The sequence below is a fragment of the Mesoplodon bidens genome (genome assembly GCF_964165515.1).
Source record: "Mesoplodon bidens genome assembly, chromosome: 15".
Lineage (NCBI taxonomy): Eukaryota > Metazoa > Chordata > Mammalia > Artiodactyla > Ziphiidae > Mesoplodon > Mesoplodon bidens.
The window spans coordinates 56,183,772-56,202,421 of NC_138171.1; positions in this window are offsets into that span (position 1 = coordinate 56,183,772).

Below are 18,650 nucleotides of genomic sequence, written 5' to 3' on the forward strand. Positions count from 1 at the left end.
CTTTTTTATTGCATGTTTCTACATACAAATCCAATAGAAAAAGATCTAGAAGAATACACACACCAAACTATATATCATCTAGTTACCTATTGGCAATAGAGTGAGATAAGGGGATTCCAGCAGCCCAGAATGTAAACAAATTGTTTTATCTGGCCAAGAAAATTCACCAAGTTTGAGTGAATAAAGATAAGAATGTTTATGCCTTAAATTGAGAGAAAGGTCTTAATACCATTTATTTTAAAGAAGTTGTATTGTCTTAAACACAGCAGAAAAAAATTTCAATGCACTGGTGCCCTCACACAATCATTTTTATGAATTCTACAGTCCACTTTTCTAAGACAAGGACAAACAACAAGAAAACAACTTAGGCTGGAATTTTTTTTTAAGTCAGGGTATTTTACAAGCCAATACAAAACACCTTCCCTGGTATTTCCTGTTGAGCACTACATACAGTTGGTGGTAGTCATAAGCCTGGTCTTGAGACACTGAGAGAGCACAAATTATCAAAGAGAGATTTCATTCTGTAGTACAGTGATGTTGCTCCATAGTAGATAGCTACGGTTATGTTCACTCAGCAGCCCTTCCATCTTCTGAAATGACTCCCCATTCATCGAGGACTTTATCACTTTTGACCACTTATAAATTATTCACCCTCCTCCAACACTCCAACTTCCTTCTGGAAGTTTACCCCTCACCCTTTGTATTCAGAATCCCTGATTGGTAAATCCAGGTGTCTACCCTCTTGTATGGTCAGGCCACTCAAGATGGCTGTTCTTTTTTTTTTCACTGTGCCTCGTGGCATGCAGGATCTTAGTTCTCCAACCGGGAATTGAACCCACGCCCCCTTGCAGTGGAAGAACAGAGTCCTAACCACTGGACCGGCACAGAAGTCCCAAGATAGCTGTTCTCTTGCTCTCCGTACATTCCCTGCCCAGCCAGGGCCTGCTTCACCTACACCCTACATAGGTGACTGACTTTCCTATGTACTTGCCCCAGGCCCCAGCTAGTGATGGTTCTTATCAAAGCAGCTGCATCTCACAGGGAGATGAGCTCAGTGCTTTGTGACCACCTAGAGGGGTAGGATAGGGAGGGTGGGAGGGAGACACAAGAGGGAGGGGATATGGGGATATATGTGCACATATAGCTGATTCACTTTGTTATACAGCAGAAAATAACACACCATTGTAAAGCAATTATACTGCAATAAAGATGTTTAAAAAGGGGGGGATGGGAGAGGCCTGCTCCTCTACTGGTTTCCCTGGTAACTAATGAGCCCACCTGACATCAATTCCCCTATAGCTGGTAATCTCCCTATCCCATCCCCCCCACACACCCCGAGCAAAGACTACCACCATGTCCTGCCTGTCTGCTGCACATGGTGGGGTGTTGCACCAGGACCTTGCTTCAGATGTGTAAGCTCTCCTATCCGTTAAACCTTTGATGTCTCTGTTACTGACTCTGGTCTCTTTCTTCAGTCTTAAAGCTGGGCAAGTGCAGGCCTTGTAGATCTGCGGGGAGCAGCCCAACACCTCTTATAGTAGGCAGAATAATGGTGGCCCTCAAAAGTATCCATACCCTAATCCTCCCAATCCATGAGTATATTACAGTATATGGCAAAGGGGATTTAAAGTTTCAGGTGGAATTAAGGTTGCTAATCAGCCAACCTTAAAATAGGGAGATTATCCTGGATAATACAGGTGGGGGTTGGTGTAATCATAAGGGTGCTTAAGAATGGAAGAGCAAGGCAGAAGAGGAGAGTCGGGGAGATGGGAGAAACAGAAAAACATTCAGGGAGAGATGCAGCTTTGCTTGGCTTTGAAGATGGAGGGAGGGGGCCATGAGCCAAGGAAAGCAGGTGGTGTCTAGAAACTGAGAAAGGTGAGAAAATACACCCTCCCCCAGAGCTTCCAGAAAGGAACACAGCCCTATTCACATCTTTATTTCAGCTTTATGAGACCTATGTCAGACTTCTGATCTCTAGAACTATAAGATATTAGATTAATACATGCCTTGCTGCTGGAGAAGCCAATCTTTCTAGAAGATCCTTCTTCTTGTCACTGTCAAATGGAACCTCAGAAGCATCTCTGCTTTCTCCCAGTTTGAGAACATTTTCTTTCTTTGTCTGACTCTCAAGTGTCTTTTTAATAAACATACCCTTTAGTTTATGTTTGTTGAAGTTGTGCTCCTATTACTGGCAGTTAAGTGTCCTGATTATATTTGCTAATTTGGGTAGAGGACCATTTTTCAGTAGATTTTTCTTTTCCAAGGATTATTTTAAAAAATAAAGTATTCGTTAACCCTTAGTTAACCAGTTAATGACAGTAGTTAGAATCCCCTGTAGGTAGCCAAGGTTTGCATGGGTGAAACTGGTCTTTGTAGGATGTCTCTCTTATCCCATATTTCTCTGAAAAAGAAAAAGAATAAGGACAGGACAGAGTGGTAGATAAGAGTCTGGACTTTGAGGCATGCAGATCAGAGTTCAAATTCTACCTTCTCTGCTTACACGCTGTGTAACCTTGGCCATGTGATGTGTTGGGAGGGGACCTCCATCCACTCAGCCTCTGGTTTTTCACTTGGTGTTTTGACCTCCATGTTTCTGACCCCTGTCTCCCGAATTGCAATTTGTCCCAGGGAAGCTTATCTATTTCTCCCTTAAGACTGTAAAAGTTTGAATATTTTCTAGTCTCAATTTCCTCCTCTGAGAAATATGGATGATGCCACACAGATTTTGAAGATGAAAGGGAATAATACACGTAAAAGAATTGTACTGATCCTGGCACATAGCGAGGACTCAGTAAATGCTGGTTGGCAACATTACACCAAGGACAGATGAGCCTCTTTCAGCTTCAGTTTCCTCATTTTAAAAATGAGATTGGGGGTGGGTGGGGATTCAAGATGGCAGAGGAGTAGGAGGACGTGGAGTTCATCTCTCTCCACGGATGCATCAGGAATACATCTATAGATGCAATAATTCTCACAGAACACCAGCTGAACACTAGCAGAAGACCGTGGACACTGGAAAGGACTATAAAGATCCCTGCATAAGGGCTTCCCTGGTGGCACAGTGGTTGAGAGTCTGCCTGCCAATGCAGGGGACACGGGTTCGTGCCCTGGTCCGGGAAGATCCCACATGCCGCGGAGCAGCTAGGTCCGTGAGCCGTGGCCACTGAGCCTGCGCGTCCGGAGCCTGTGCTCCACAACGGGAGAGGCCACAACAGTGAGAGGCCCGCGTAATGCAAAAAACAAAAACAAAAACAAAAAAAACAACAAGATCCCTGCATAACTGGGTAGAATGGAAAAAGAAGGGAGAAGGAGGAGGAGCAAAAGCAGGATGGGACCTACACCCCAGGGTGGGGGAGCTGAAGCAGAGGAGAGATTCTCGAATTTGGGGAAACCCCCTCTCCAACGGGGAAATAGAGTGGGACAGGAGGGAAACATCTGAGGCTGTCGCAAGAGGGTGAAGCGGCCAATCTGTGGCAGATGGTAGAGAGTAAGAAATACACAGATGGTCCGTACCACAGCCCTATGTGCCCCGGACTGGGACGTATGCTCACAGGTGTGCAAGGGGAATAGGAGCTGGAGCATGGGGACTGGAGAACAGGCTTGGAACAAGAACTGCCGTTGGCTGTGGGGAGACAGACTGAGGGGATGGGAGGGAGGAAATCCACAGCAGGGAATGCCTGCAGAGGAAGGCCAGACTGCCATGGAAGCAGGCGCTACTGCTGAGTCACATGCAGGGGGAGGAGCCACTACTGTAACCTCTCTCTCTGCACACGCCCGTGCTTGCTGATGATAATAAGAGAAGCCCCCTCAGGGCTGGCCCTCACACGCCTTACGCTGGGCATCAGAAAAGGCCCTCACTAGGGCCATATCTCCTGCACCCATGGCCACAGGTTTCCCTGCACATTTGGGCCACCGGGGCTCCCATGATCCAAGCAGTCATACCAACTCTGTGCCCTGTCCTCACTGGGGCAGACCCAAGAGCTCCAAGGTGGCCTCAGGACCAGACTCCTGTGGGTGGACCACACACAGAGGTGGGGATAAAACCAAAGCTGATGGTGGTGGTGTGATGAATTGGGAGATTGGGATTGACATATATACACTAATATGTATAAAATGGATAAATAATAAGAACCTGCTGTATAAAAAAATAAATTAAATTAAATTCAAAAAAACAAAAACAAAAACAAAAAAACCAAAGCTGAACCCCAGGGATGGGGTGACTAAGGAAGAAGACTGAAAATCTTTCCAACAGCTGTACAAACTGCAGATTAAATCCCCACGATCATCTAGGTAGACCGCATCTATGGAATGTCTGAGTAGACAATGAGTGTTCCCACAAATTAAAATGGTCTAACTACGGCAGCTGTGGACTTTGGGGGCAGCACATGCCGGAACTGGGCCACATCAGAGTCTGAGAGGTCCCCACAGGGCTCACAGCAGGTCCAGAGAGCAGCCCAGAGGCAGGACAGCCTCGTGGGGAGGCAGAGGTGGGCTGAGGCCCACGGCATGTGCAAGGACACTTACAGCGGAGACCCCAGGGAAACATAATTATTATTACTAATTCTATTATGTTTTGATTCATTCTGTTGTTGGTTCTGGCTTTTTTAGGAGGGGTTTTCTTTTTTTTTTTTTGGTTTCTTTGTTGTTGTTGTTTTAGTTTTTTTTTATTTAGTCTTTTGGGATCTCCATCTTTTATAGCATATTTTTAATTTTTATTTTAAAATTTTATTTCTATTTTTACTTTGTTTTTCTGTTATTCTGTGTTCTTTTCCCTTTTTTCTTCTTCTTTTTCTTTAACATATTTTTTTTTTATTTTATTTATTTATTTTTTTTTTTAAATTTTATTTATTTACTTTTGGCTGTGTTGGGTCTTCGTTTCTGTGCGAGGGCTTTCTCTAGTTGTGGCAAGCGGGGGCCACTCTTCATCGCGGTGCGCAGGCCTCTCACTATTGCAGCCTCTCCCGTTGAAGAGAACAGGCTCCAGACGCGCAGGCTCAGTAGCTGTGGCTCACGGGCCTAGTTGCTCCGCGGCATGTGGGATCTTCCCAGACCAGGGCTCGAACCCGTGTCCCCTGCATTAGCAGGCAGATTCTCAACCACTGAGCCACCAGGGAAGCCCTAACATATTTTTTTTAATATTTCCGTTTCTACTTTGCTTTTCTGTTGTCCTGTGTTTTTTCCAATTTTATTTTATTTTATTATTATGTTTTTAATCATTTTTATCAGTTAATTCTGTTTCCTTGCTTTATTCTTCGGTTGGCACACTGCTTTGGTTTTGTTTATGGGTTATGTGTTTTTGTTAGTTTTAATCCTAATTGGTTGATTTTGTTTTTGAGTTCTTCTATTTGTCTGGTTGTTCTCTTGCTTTTTCATTTATTTGGTTCTATTTTTGTTTCTTTTATATGTGTGTGTGTTTCCTTGTTTCTCTTTTTGTTTGTTTGATTTTACTTTTTACCATTTGTCTGGGGTTTTGTTAGTCTTTTTTTTTTTTAATCCCCTTTATTGCCAGGACAAGCCACTTGCAGGGTCTTGGTTCCTCGACCAGGAGTCAGGCCTGAGGCTCCAGAGTGGGAGAACCAAGTCCAGGACGCTGGACCATTAGAGAATTCCTGGCCCCAAGGAAGATTAATTGCTGAGAGCTCTCACAGAGGCCTCTATCTGAATCCAAGACCCAGCTCCACCCAACTACCAGCAGCTCCCAGCACTGGACACCTCACACCAACCAACAGACAAGACAGGAACACAAATCCACCCATCAGCACACAGACTATCTAAAGATACGAAGCTCACAGACACCCCAAAACACACCACCTGACGTGGCCCTGCTCATCAGAGGGAAAAGACTCAGCTCCACCCACCAGAACGCAGGCACAATCCCTCCCATCAGGAAGCCTATGCAAGCCACTGGACCAACCTCACCACGAGGGGCAGAGAACAGAAACAAGAGGAACTATGACTCAGCAGCCTGGGGAAAGGAGACCTCAAATACTGTAAATTAGACAAAATGAGAAGACAGAGAAATATCTTGCAGGTGAAGGAGCAAGATAAAAACCCACAAGACCAAATAAATGAAGAGGAAATAGGCAAACTACCTGAAAAAGAATTCAGAGTAATGATAGTAAAGATGATCCGGTATCTCAGAAATAGAATACAGAAAATACAAGATACATTTCACAAGGAACTAGGAGAACTAAAGAGCAAACAAACAGTAATGAACAACACAATAACTGAAACTGAAAATACTCTAGAAGGAATCAATAGCAGAATAACTGAGGCAGAAGAATGGATAAGTGAGCTGGAAGATAGAATGATGGAAATAATTGCTGCAGAGCAGAAAAAAGAATGAAGAGAAAGGAGGACAGACCCAGAGACATCTGGGACAACATTTAGTGCACCAGCATTTTAATTATATGCATCCCAAAAGAAGAGGAAAGAAAGAAAGGGTCTGAGAAAATATTTGAGGAGATTATAGTCGAAAACTTCCCCAACATGTGAAAGGAAATAGTCAATCAAGTCCAGGAAGTGCAGAGAGTTCCATACAGGATAAACCCAAGGAGAAACATGCCAAAACACATATTAATCAAACTAACAAAAATTAAACACAAAGAAAAAGTATTAAAAGCAGCAAGGGAAAAGCAACAAATAACATACAAGGGAATCTGCATAAGGTTAACAGCTGATCTTTTGGCAGAAACTCTACAGACCAGAATGGGAGTGGCAAGATATATTTAAAGTGATGAAAAGGGAAAACCTACAAGCAAGATTACTCTACCCAGCAAGGATCTCATTCAGATTTGACGGAGAGATCAAAAGCTTTACAGACAAACTAAAGAGAATTCAGCACCACCAAACCAGCTCTACAACAAATGCTAAAGGAACTTCTCTAGGCAGGAAACACCAGAGAAGGAAAAGACCTTCAGAAACAAACCCATAACAATTGGTAATAGGAACATACATATAGATAATTACCTTAAACATGAATGGATTACATGCTCCAAACAAAAGACACAGGCTTGCTGAATGGATACAAAAACAAGACCCATCTACATGCTGTCTACAAGACACCCACTTCAGACCTAGGGACACATACAGACTGAAAGTGAGGGGATGGAAAAAGACATTGCATGCAAATGAAAATCAAAAGAAAGCTGGAGGGGGCTTCGCTGGTGGTGCAATGGTTGAGAGTCCGCCTGTCGATGCAGGGGACACGGGTTCGTGCCCCGGTCCGGGAAGATCCCACATGCTGCAGAGCGGCTGGGCCCGTGAGCCATGGCCGCTGAGCCTGCGTGTCCAGAGCCTGTGCTCCACAATGGGAGAGGCCACAACAGTGAGAGGCCCGCGTACGGCAAAAAAAAAAAAAAAAAAGAAAGCTGGAGTAGCTATACTCATACCAGATAAAATAGACTTTAAAATAAAGAATGTTACAAGAGACAAGGAAGGACACTACATAATGATCAAGGGATCAATCCAAGAAGAAGATATAACAATTATAAATACATGTTCACCCAACACAGGAGCACCTCAATACATAAGGCAACTGCTAACGGCTATAAAAGAGGAAATCGACAGTAACACAATAATAGTGGGGGAAATTAACAAATCATTTACACCAATGGACAGATCATCCAAAATGAAAATAAAGAAACAGAAGCTTTAAATGACACAGTAGACCAGATAGATTTAATTGATATTTACAGGACATTCCATCCAAAAACAGCAGATTACACTTCCTTCTCAAGTGCGCACGGAACATCCTCCAGGGTAGATCACATCTTGGGTCAGAAATCAAGCCTCAGTAAATTTAAGAAAATTGAAATCATGTCAAGCTTCTGATCACACGCTATGAGATTAGAAACAAATTAAGGGAAAAAAACGTAAAAAACACAAACATATGGAGGCTAAAGAATACATTACTAAATAACCAAGAGATCACTGAAGAAATCAAAGAGGAAATCAGAAAATACCTAGAGACAAAGGACAATGAAAACACGACGATCCAAAACCTATGAGATGCAGCAAAAGCAGTTCTAAGAGGGAAGTATATAACAATATCATCCTACCTCAAGAAACCCAATCCAAAAATGGGTGGAAGACCTAAATAGACATTTCTCCAAAGAAGACATACAGATTGCCAACAAACACATGAAAAGATGCTCAACATCACTAATCATTAGAGAAATGCAAATCAAAACCACAATGAGGTATTACCTCACACTGGTCAGAATGGTCATCATCAATGAATCTACAAACAGTAAATGCTGGAGATGGTGTGGAGAAAAGGGAACCATTCTGTCCTGTTGGTGGGAATGTAAATTGATACAGCCACTATGGAGAACAGTATGGAGGTTCCTTAAAAAACTAAAAATAGAACTACTGTATGACCCGGCAATCCCACTACTGGCATATATCCTGAGAAAACCATAATTCAAAAAGATACATGTACCGGGCTTCCGTGGTGGTGCAGTGGTTGAGAATCCACCTGCCCATGCAAGGGATGAGGGTTCAATCCCTGGTCTGGGAGGATCCCACATGCTGTGGAGCAACTAAACCCATGCGCCACAACTACTGAGCGTGCACTCTAGAGTGCACAAGTGACATCTATTGAAGCCCACGAGTCACAACTACTGAAGCCTGCACGTGTAGAGCTCGTGCTCTGAAACAAGAAAAGCCACCACGATGAGAAGTCTGCACACCGCAACAAAACGTAGCCCCTGCTCACCGCAACTAGCGAAAGCCCGCGTGCAGCAACAAAGACCAAACGCAGCCAAAAATAAATGAATTAATTTTTAAAAATGCACATACCACAATGTTCATTGCAACACTATTTATAATAGCCAGGACATGGAAGCAACCTAAATATCCATCAACAGATAAATGGATAAAGAAGATGTGGCACATATATACAATGGAATATTACTCAGCCGTAAAAAGGAACGAAAGTAAGTTATTTGTTATAAGGTGGATGGACCTAGAGTCTGTCATACAGAGTGAAGTAAGTCAGAAAGAGAAAAACAAATACCATGTGCTAATGCACATATATGGAATCTAAAAAAAAATGGTACTGATGAACCTAGTGGTAGGGCAGGAATAAAGATGCAGATATAGAACAGACTTGAGGACTCGGGTCGGGGGTGAGGGAAGGGGAAGCTGGGATGAAGTGAGAAAATAGCATTGATATATATACACCAGCAAATTTAAAATGGATGGCTAGTGGGAAGCTGCTGCATAGCACAGGGAGATCAGCTCAGGGCTTTGTGACCACCTAGAGGGGTGGGATAGGGAGGGTGGGAGGGAGGCTCAGGAGAGAGGAGATATGGGGATATATGCATACATATAGCTGATTCACTTTGTTGTACAGCAGAAACCAACACAACATTGTAAAGCAATTATAATCCAATAAAGATAAATAAATAAATAATTAAAATGAGATTGGCATCTTTCACACATATACTCTTAGAATTTTAAAAGATAAAGTACTTACAGTGCTTGTGCAGCACAATTGGTTTCCTTTAGCCTTCCTATTCTTAGTGAAATATATTCAAGGCAGCATCAGTATGAACTCTTTTCTTCTCCCCTTTAACCTAATAGCATCATAATTCTATTTTTGAGAGGACAGAACCAGAGTTAGGGTTGTGCTCATTTCCTTTCCCCACCACCCGCAGCATGGGGGATCTTAGTTCTCAGACCAGGGATGGAACCGCACCCCCTGCAGTGGGAGAAGGGAGTCTTAACCACTGGACCGCCAGGGAAGTCCCCAGGGCTTGCTAATTTCTAAAGCTATTTGCCAAGTACATTGAACCAGAGCTAATGAGGACTTTCTGATTTTTTCCAGAAAAGCAACTCCTCAGACCCATTCTATTCCTGTGGTCCTCAAAAAGTAGATCACATATCTGTATGTCTGGATTAATTGCTCGTTGGAGTTGGGGAGGGGGAGTGCGTTAAGTACCCTGTTTGCCAATTACTTTTTTGCTGAAATTCATATAAGTATTGACTAGGAATCTAAAGGCAGGATGATTTTAAAGAAAAAAACAAAAGATTCCCCATTGAGATATATATTTAAAAAAAAAACAGTTGTTCTGTGTTACTACCATTTTTGTTGGCACATAAGCCATGCAGGTATATAAAATACATCCCAATTCTGCATTACATGCATAACATGTGTTGAAAGTGATTTTAAAGTAGTTTTGTTGGGAGTAACACACTAGTTTTTGGTTGATTTAAGTACATTTTACTGTGTGTTGAAATCTAATAGAAAATTATTAGCTCTGGATGTGCAATAATATTGTACTAACCTAGAAAAAAAAGATATAAAATCAGCTAAAAGAAATATTTTGGCATCAGTGATTAAAGTTCCATAGCAAAGGCAGAGTAATCATAAAATTTAAATCTAATATATTAAGGAATTAACCTTACTTTCCCCTGATGTGCTGTGTGGTCTGTGGTTTATTATTTTTGTTAAGAAATCTACCTTTAAAAATATCTGTGCTGTGATGGTTTGTATTGCAGAGCTCGGCCACTAGGGGCAGCATCAGCTATGATTTTTCTTTGATTGCTGGGTAATTTGGATGTATATTTTGTGGATGTGAGAAAACCACAGTAGCTAACTTTGTGACTTTGGGAAATCACTTCTCTTTGGGCCTCAGTTTCCTCAGGAAGAATTTGGACTAGATGAGCTCTGAGGCCCTGACAGTTAAAATTCCATGGCTCAACGATTATTATTTTGTTGCTGTTAAGACAGAATATCAGAGAGAACTGAGTTCTAATTCCAGGTATGACATTGGTTTCACGCTATAACTTAGAACAAGTCAACTACTCTCACTGGTTCTTAGCCTTCTTAATTGTGAAATGAGATGAAGTTAGTATTTCCCAAATGCTAGTTCCTCCTGGTACATGATGAGGATGATGATGGTGATGATTATGGTTGTGGTGAAGATGATGGTGGTGGTGGTGGTGATGAGAAGGAGGAGAATTAGAGAAAGAAGATGATAAAGAAGTTAGGACAAGACAAATAATTATTGAGCCTTATTAAGTGCCATGCAGTATCCTAAGTGCTTTATCTGAACGATTTCATACAGTCCCCTTAGAAAACGTATGATAAAGGTACCACGTTCTTATTCTCATTTTCAGCCAAAGAAACATAGGCTCTGAGAGGCTAAGAGTGTGGCCTGAGATCTCACTACTGGTAGAGTGAATCTGCAATTCACCCTAGTTCTGATGGGACCCCCCCAGCCCAAGCTTCTAAACCACAATGTTGTCTTGCTTCTTATAGTACCGCCTCCTACACTTGAGGGTTCCAAAGTCTGATAAATGTATCTTCTTCTTAGATTTTTACCTCCAAAGAATAATAAAGCAATTTTTGCCCAAAGGGGGACATATACCACTGGTAGTACGCTTGTGGATTTTAGGTGATACACAGAATCAAGCCACATGGGGGGACAGTACTCTTTTTTAAAATATGCAACTTAAAAAAAATTGTGGGGTCACAGGAAGTTGCTGCAAAAGCCATACATGGGATCCCACAAACTCTTCACCTGGCTGCCTCAAATGGTGGCATCTTTTTTAAAAAATTATTTATTTATTTATTTATTTATGGGTGTGTTGTGTCTTCGTTGTTGCACGCGGGCTTTCTCTAGTTGCGGCGAGCAGGGGCTGCTCTTCATTGCAGTGTGCGGGCTTCTCATTGCGGTGGCTTCTTTTGTTGTGGAGCACAGGCTCTAGGCGCATGGGCTTCAGTACTTGTGGCACACGGGCTCAGTAGTTGTGGCTTGCAGGCTCTAGAGCTCAGGCTCAGTAGTTGTGGCACACGGGCTTAGTTGCTGCGTGGCATGTGGTATCTTCCCGGACCAGGGCTCGAACCCGTGTCCCCTGCATTGGCAGGTGGATTCTAAACCACTGTGCCACCAGGGAAGCCCTCAAATGGTGACATCTTAAGTGCTATATCAAAGCCAGGAAATTGACATTGGTACAATATTGTTAACCAGACTACAGACCCTATTCAGATTTCACCAGTTTTTTGACACGTGTATATATGTGTCCGTGCACAGCTCTGTGCAATTTTATCCCATGCATAGCTTTGTGTAACCACCACCACAATCTTGATTCAGAACGGATTACCACAAAGGCTCCCCTCGTCTGTATTCCCTCCTCAGTTCACTTCATGAGACCATCTGCATCTGCAGTCACCGTATCTTTAACACCTAATGCTTTCCACCCTCCCTCTTTATCAGAGACACCCCAAATCCCAGCCTCAGCATCCCCAGCAGACCACAGAAACTGTTTAACAAGAATTGATAGTATTTTGGTTTCCCCTCTAATTTTACTGTCTATTTCTGGTAGGAAATACTGGTTTACCAGAATCAGGAGGAGTGAGATGAAATTTTTGTCTTTTGTACGAAGATGTTTAAGTAACCAAAGTGAGTTATAGTAAAGAAAACTAGGAAGTAAGTAATCATGCAGGTGGTATGCAGACAGGGCAAAGAAAGTGACAGAAGACAGTTTGCACATGCCTGAAATTTGCGGAACACTGTGTTAAGAAAGAACTCTGAACCTAACGCGGATTCGGAGGCATTTTATGACATCAACCAGGAAGAAGAAAGTGCAGGCATTGTCCCTGGAAATGCATAGCATCCCCATTAAAAGTGGAACTTAAAGGAGTGTTTTTTTTTTTTCTTCCTGCCTTTCAAGGCCGTTGTGTTAAAGGAGATTTCAATTTGGCGGGTCACTCACAACAGTGACTCACCAGCTGGCCTTGGTATTCTTCGTGTTATTAAATATTGCTGCTGCGGGGACGGGGGGTGGTGGTGGTGGCACACCAGGGCTAGGACAAGGCAGCAGCCGTCTTCAGAAGGTCTGGCAGGCCTCCACCAAAGGCTCTTGATCTGAGAGCAGGTGATGTCACCAAAGGGCAGGTCTGCAGTTTTCTCAAACGAGCTGGGAGGGAAATGGGGAGAAAACTCATCGCATCTGTCCCCAGAAGAACCAAATGTGCATTGAAGCTGGCACTGCAGAGGTGATGCTGACAGGCAATAAACATGAGGGGCTAATAGAGATGGCTCAACTAAGTGTTTAACTCATTATTTCAGCTTTCGTGTCTCTTATTGTTAGAGTAATTCAAGGAATATATTACAGCACTTTCAGATAAATGGTTGAAACCCACAGTGAGTCAGAAAAATCAATTAATTTGTAAACCCTTACGGCTGGAAACAATGTCCAGTCTGTCCTTTTCTGGGCAGAGGATTTTTCAAGGTGATTTGGCTGATGGTCCTTGAAGTTTCACTTTGTCTAGGAAATGGTAGAGTTGGTTTGGTGGCTGAAATCATTCATTCATCTCCTAATTTATTCCATAAACTTTTGTTGAACCGCAACAATGTACCAGACACAGTCCTAGGCACTAGAGATATAGGGATTGAATAAATGCAATTTCTTACCCTCTTGGAGCTTACATGTCATGGGTGACGCAGAGAGTAAACAGGTAAATGTGTCATGTCAGGCCACACAGTGGCAGGGAAATAAACACATATATAGCAGAAGAATGGAGAGAGAAATGAGGATTCCTCTGAGGGGGTGGGGGTCATCTGAGTCATGAATCATAAGCATTTATTGAACACTTACTATATGCTAGGCATTCTGTGGGTGCTGGGAAGAGGAGGAGCTGGAATAAGATGGTTTATTGGACATCCACCTTATGGGCAAGGTGTAAATCACAAAACAATGATTATAAAGTATCAAGTGTGGCATTTTCCTTGATATCCCTCCAAGATGGGTGTTATTCCCCTTTTACAGTAAAGATTTGGGGATTCAGAAGTTTTTTTTTTGTGTGTGTGTGTTACACGGGCCTCTCACTGTTGTGGCCTCTCTCGTTGCGGAGCACAGGCTCCGGGTGTGCAGGCTCAGCGACCATGGCTCACAGGCCCAGCCGCTCCACGGCATGTGCGATCTTCCCGGACCGGGGCACGAACCCGTGTCCCCTGCATCGGCAGGTGGACTCTCAACCACTGTGCCACTAGGGAAGCCCCGTAACTTGATTTTATTTCACCAATGAATCAGAAGGTATTTGACGGTTTTATAGGTCTTGTGTTCAGTGTTCTGAACATTAATTATAACTGATGAGAGACACTTGGAAGACAAACAAACCAAAAAAGGTGGTTAATATGCTTTTGAATAACAGAAACTTTGACTCATAGAAATAGAAAAAAAAATTGTGCGTTTTGTAGACTTCAACCCAGACCTTTCCCCTGTATCCCAGATGCATTTATCCAACTGTCTATGAGCATCTCTACTTGGGTATCTAGCAGGCATCTCAAACTCAACATGCCCCAGATTGAACTCCTGATCTTCCCCCAAAAAAACTGCACCATTGTTTCCATCTCATGTCCTGACAACTCCATCCTTCCAGTGGCTCAGGACAAAATCCCAGAAGCATCCTTGTCTTCTCTTGGCATCCAAGCTCTCATAAAATCGTGTTGACTTTGTTCTCAGAATACATTCAGGACCCAACCACTTGACTCTGCCTCCACCTTTAGCATCCTGTTCTGAGACATCGTTAACTCTTGCCTGGATCCCAGCAATAGCCTCTTAACAGGCTTCCCAGCTTCTTTCCTTTTCTCTAATCAATTCTCAACACAGCAGACAGAGTGAGCCTTTAAAAATATAAGTCGTATCATGTCATGCCTCTGCTCCAAATTTTGCAGTGGCACCCTGTTTCACTCAAAGTAAAACCAAAGGTCTTATGATGGCATAAAAGGACTTCATGGGACGCACTCCTATCACCTCTATGACTGCTTCTCTTACTACTCTCCACTTGTTCATCTGCTCCTGGAACGTGGGTCTCCTTGCTACTCTTGCATGTTCCAAGCATTCCTTTCCACCACCTTGGAGCCTTTGCTCTAGCTTTTCTCTCTGTTGGGACAGTCTTCCCCCACAGATATCTACTTGGCTAATTCTCTCACCTCCTCCAGATCTTTGCTGAAATTTTACCTTCTCAATGAGGGCCACCCTGACCGCCCTATTTAATAATGCAACCCTCCCTCTCCTCAGCTGTAGTGTGCTCAGTCCCCCTTGCCCTGTTCTACTTTGTCGTTTTCCATAGCATCAATATCATCTTCAATCACACTATATCATCCATCTATCATATGTATTGTCTGAATTCCTGTCCCTAGGTTCTTCAGAACCTTTTTTTTTTTAGATTCCATATATATCTGTGTTAGCGTATGGTATTTGTTTTTCTCTTTCTGACTTACTTCACTCTGTATGACAGACTCTAGGTCACTACAAATAACTCAATTTCGTTTCTTTTTACGGCTGAGTCATATTCCATTGTATGTAAGTGCCACATCTTCTTTATCCATTCATCTGTTGATGGACACTTAGGTTGCTTCCATGTCCTGGCTGTGGGATAGGGAGGGAGGGAGGGAGGGAGACGCAAGAGGGAAGGGATATGGGAACATATGTATATGTATAACTGATTCACTTTGTTATAAAGCAGAAACTAACACACCATTGTAAAGCAATTATACTCCAATAAAGATGTTAAAAAAAAAAAAAAAAAGCTCATCTGCCTAGGGCCTCTGAGTGTTAGCACAAACTGTTCTGCTTGCTTCCTGGTGTGAGGCTATAATACAGGCCAGTACAGCAACTGATGTTCTTAGTAATATACCTAAGTCTCTAAATTACAACACATTTGGATTAGCTGTTACAAGGGGTAGGATGGAAGAAAAGGGGCAGTTTTTAAAGGGTGGGGAAGGGGGCAAAATAGTCACCAGCTGAGATGCTGCCCAGCAGCACACTCCCCTCTGGCCACCAGAGCATTATGCTCTAGGGGTACCCCCTATGTGGGTTGCACGGGCCCTTCTGTTGTGGCAGAGCCAGTTACTATGGGCATGCTGGTAGGCAAGGCTGGCCCTTGGCCCAGGTGTCTGCCAGGCCATGCCTTGTGTGGAAGCTGCCAGTCTGCTAGAGGGCAGGGCTGAGCCCTGGCATGACTAGCTGCAGAGCCCAGGGAGTCCTGGGCCTGGAGCCAGCCTGCTGGTGGAAGTGGCTGGGTTCTGGGTTGGCTGGCTGTGGGGTCCATGGTGTCCTTGGACTAATGCTGGCACACTGATGGGTGGGTAAGTCCCCCCCTGTCGCTAATAGGCTATAGAGGGAGGATTCCAAAATGGCTCTAGCCAGCACCAGTGTCCTTATGGTAGAACGAGCTCCCCCCAGCGGCTGCCACCGTGTCTATGTCCCCAGGGGGAGTCCCATTTGCCTCCTGCCTTGCTGGGAGGCTCTCCAAGATCAGCAAGTAGGTCTGACTCCTTTCATATTAGTCTGGGTTGGGACTCAAAGCACAGGAGATTTTGTGTGCACTCTTTTAAGAGTGGAGTTCCTGTTTCCTACAACCTTTTAGCTCTCCTGTATGCAAGCCCCATTGGCCTTTAAAGCCAGCCATCCTGGGGGCTGATTTTCCCGGTGTAAGACCCCCAGGCTGAGGAACCTGATGTGGAGCTAAGACTCCTCACTCCCTGGGGAGAATCTCTGCAGTTGTGATTATCCTCCCGCTTGTGGGTTGCCTACTCGAGGGTGGAAGGTCTGGACTATACCACATCTCCACCCCTCCTACCCATCTCGTTGTGGTTCCGTCTTTATATCTTTAGTCGTAGAGGATCTTTTTCTTTGAGTCTTCCCGTCATTCTCATCAGTAGTTGCTGTTTAAATAGTTGTAATTTTGGTGAACCTGTGGGAGGAGGTGAGCTCGGTCTTCCTACTCCACCGTGTTGGCCACACATAGCAGAGTATTTTTGTTTTGTTTTGTTTTTGTTTTTGCAGTACGCGGGCCTCTCACCGTTGTGGCCTCTCCCGCTGCGGAGCACAGGCTCCGGACGCGCAGGCTCAGTGGCCATGGCTCACAGGCCCAGCCGCTCCGCAGCATGTGGGATCTTCCCGGACCGGGGCACGAACCCGTGTCCCCTGCATCGGCAGGCGGACTCTCAACCACTGCGCCACCAGGAAAGACCAAGAGTTTTAATTTATGTATGCCAATGAATTCCTTTTTCTGATCAAACCAATTTGAACTGATTTTGTTATTTGCAATGAAATGATACCTGGCTGATGTAAGAGGTGACACCTGAAGAGAATCTTTTTTTTAAAATAAATTTATTTATTTTATTTATTTATCTTTGGCTGCGTTGGGTCTTCGTTGCTGCGCGTGGGCTTTCTCTATTTGCGGCGAGCGGGAGCTACTCTTCATTGCGGTGCGCAGGCTTCTCACTGCGGTGGCTTCTCTTGTTGTGGAGCACGGGCTCTAGGCACGTGGGCTTTAGTAGTTGTGGCGCACGGGCTTGGTTGCTCCGTGGCATGTGGGATCTTCCCGGACCAGGGCTCAAACCCGTGTCCCCTGCATTGCCGGGCGGATTATTAACCACTGCACCACAACAGAAGTCCCTAAATTTTTTATTGAAATATAGTTGATTAAAAGATTTTTTTTTTTTTTGGCTGCGCTATGTGGCTTGCAGGATCTTAGTTCCCCGACCAGGGACCGAACCCGGGGCCCTGGCAGTGAGAGTGCTGAGCCCTAACCACTGGGCCACCAGGGAATTCCCTAAAAGAATCTTGAAAGAGTAGAATTTTGACTAGAAAAAAATGAGTTGAAGTGTATTCCAACAATGATATTAACAATATCAATGACAGCAAAAATGTATCAAGCACTTAGTATGCTCCAGAAACTCTGCCTAGAGGATCATTTACTCCTCACAAAACCCATATGAGGTAAGCTGGGACGAAGTGAGAGAGTGGCATAGACATATATACTACCAAATGTAAAATAGATAGCTAGTGGGAAGCAGCCGCATAGCACCGGGAGATAAGCTCGGTGTTTTGTGACCACCTAGAGGGGTGGAATAGGGATGGTGGGAGGGAGATGCAAGAGGGACGAGATATGGGGATATATGTATATGTATAGCTGATTCACATTGTTATAAAGCAGAAACTAACACACCACTGTAAAGCAATTATAGTCCAATAAAGATGTTAAAAAACCCCCCCAAAAACCATTTGAGGTTGGTGCTGTGATTATCTCTATTTATTTATTTATTTTATTTTATTTTATTTTATTTGGCCACAGCAATGGCTTGCAGGATCTTAGTTCCACAACCAGGGATTGAACCCGGGCCACATCCATAGTGAAATTGCCGAGTCCTAACCACTGGACCACCAGGAAACTCCTTTTAGATGAAGAATCAGAAGCTCAGAAAGATTAAGGTCACATGCTGAAGGTCACACAGCTGAGAAGTGGACTGAACAGGTCAGCCTGCTGCTCAGGAATATGCTGTTCTTATGGTGCTTGTCTGCCCCCTCTTACCTTCCAGGCAGACAGCTGAAAATAAGAGTGTATGGGCTGAAAGAGCACAGTGGGGGAGAGTGGAAACACTGAGCTGCACGGTGATCAGGGGAGGATGTGGCAGGCAATGAGGCTCAGAGTTTGCTGGTCCCAGTGGTGGACAAGGTGTACTTGCAGCCATAACTATCAGGAAGTGGCACCCATGCAGCTCTGACGTTACTCACCATCACCGCCCAGGTTCAAAACAGGGTTATCGGGGCTTCCCTGGTGGCGCAGTGGTTGAGAGTCTGCCTGCCGATGCAGGGGACATGGGTTCGTGCCCCGGTCCAGG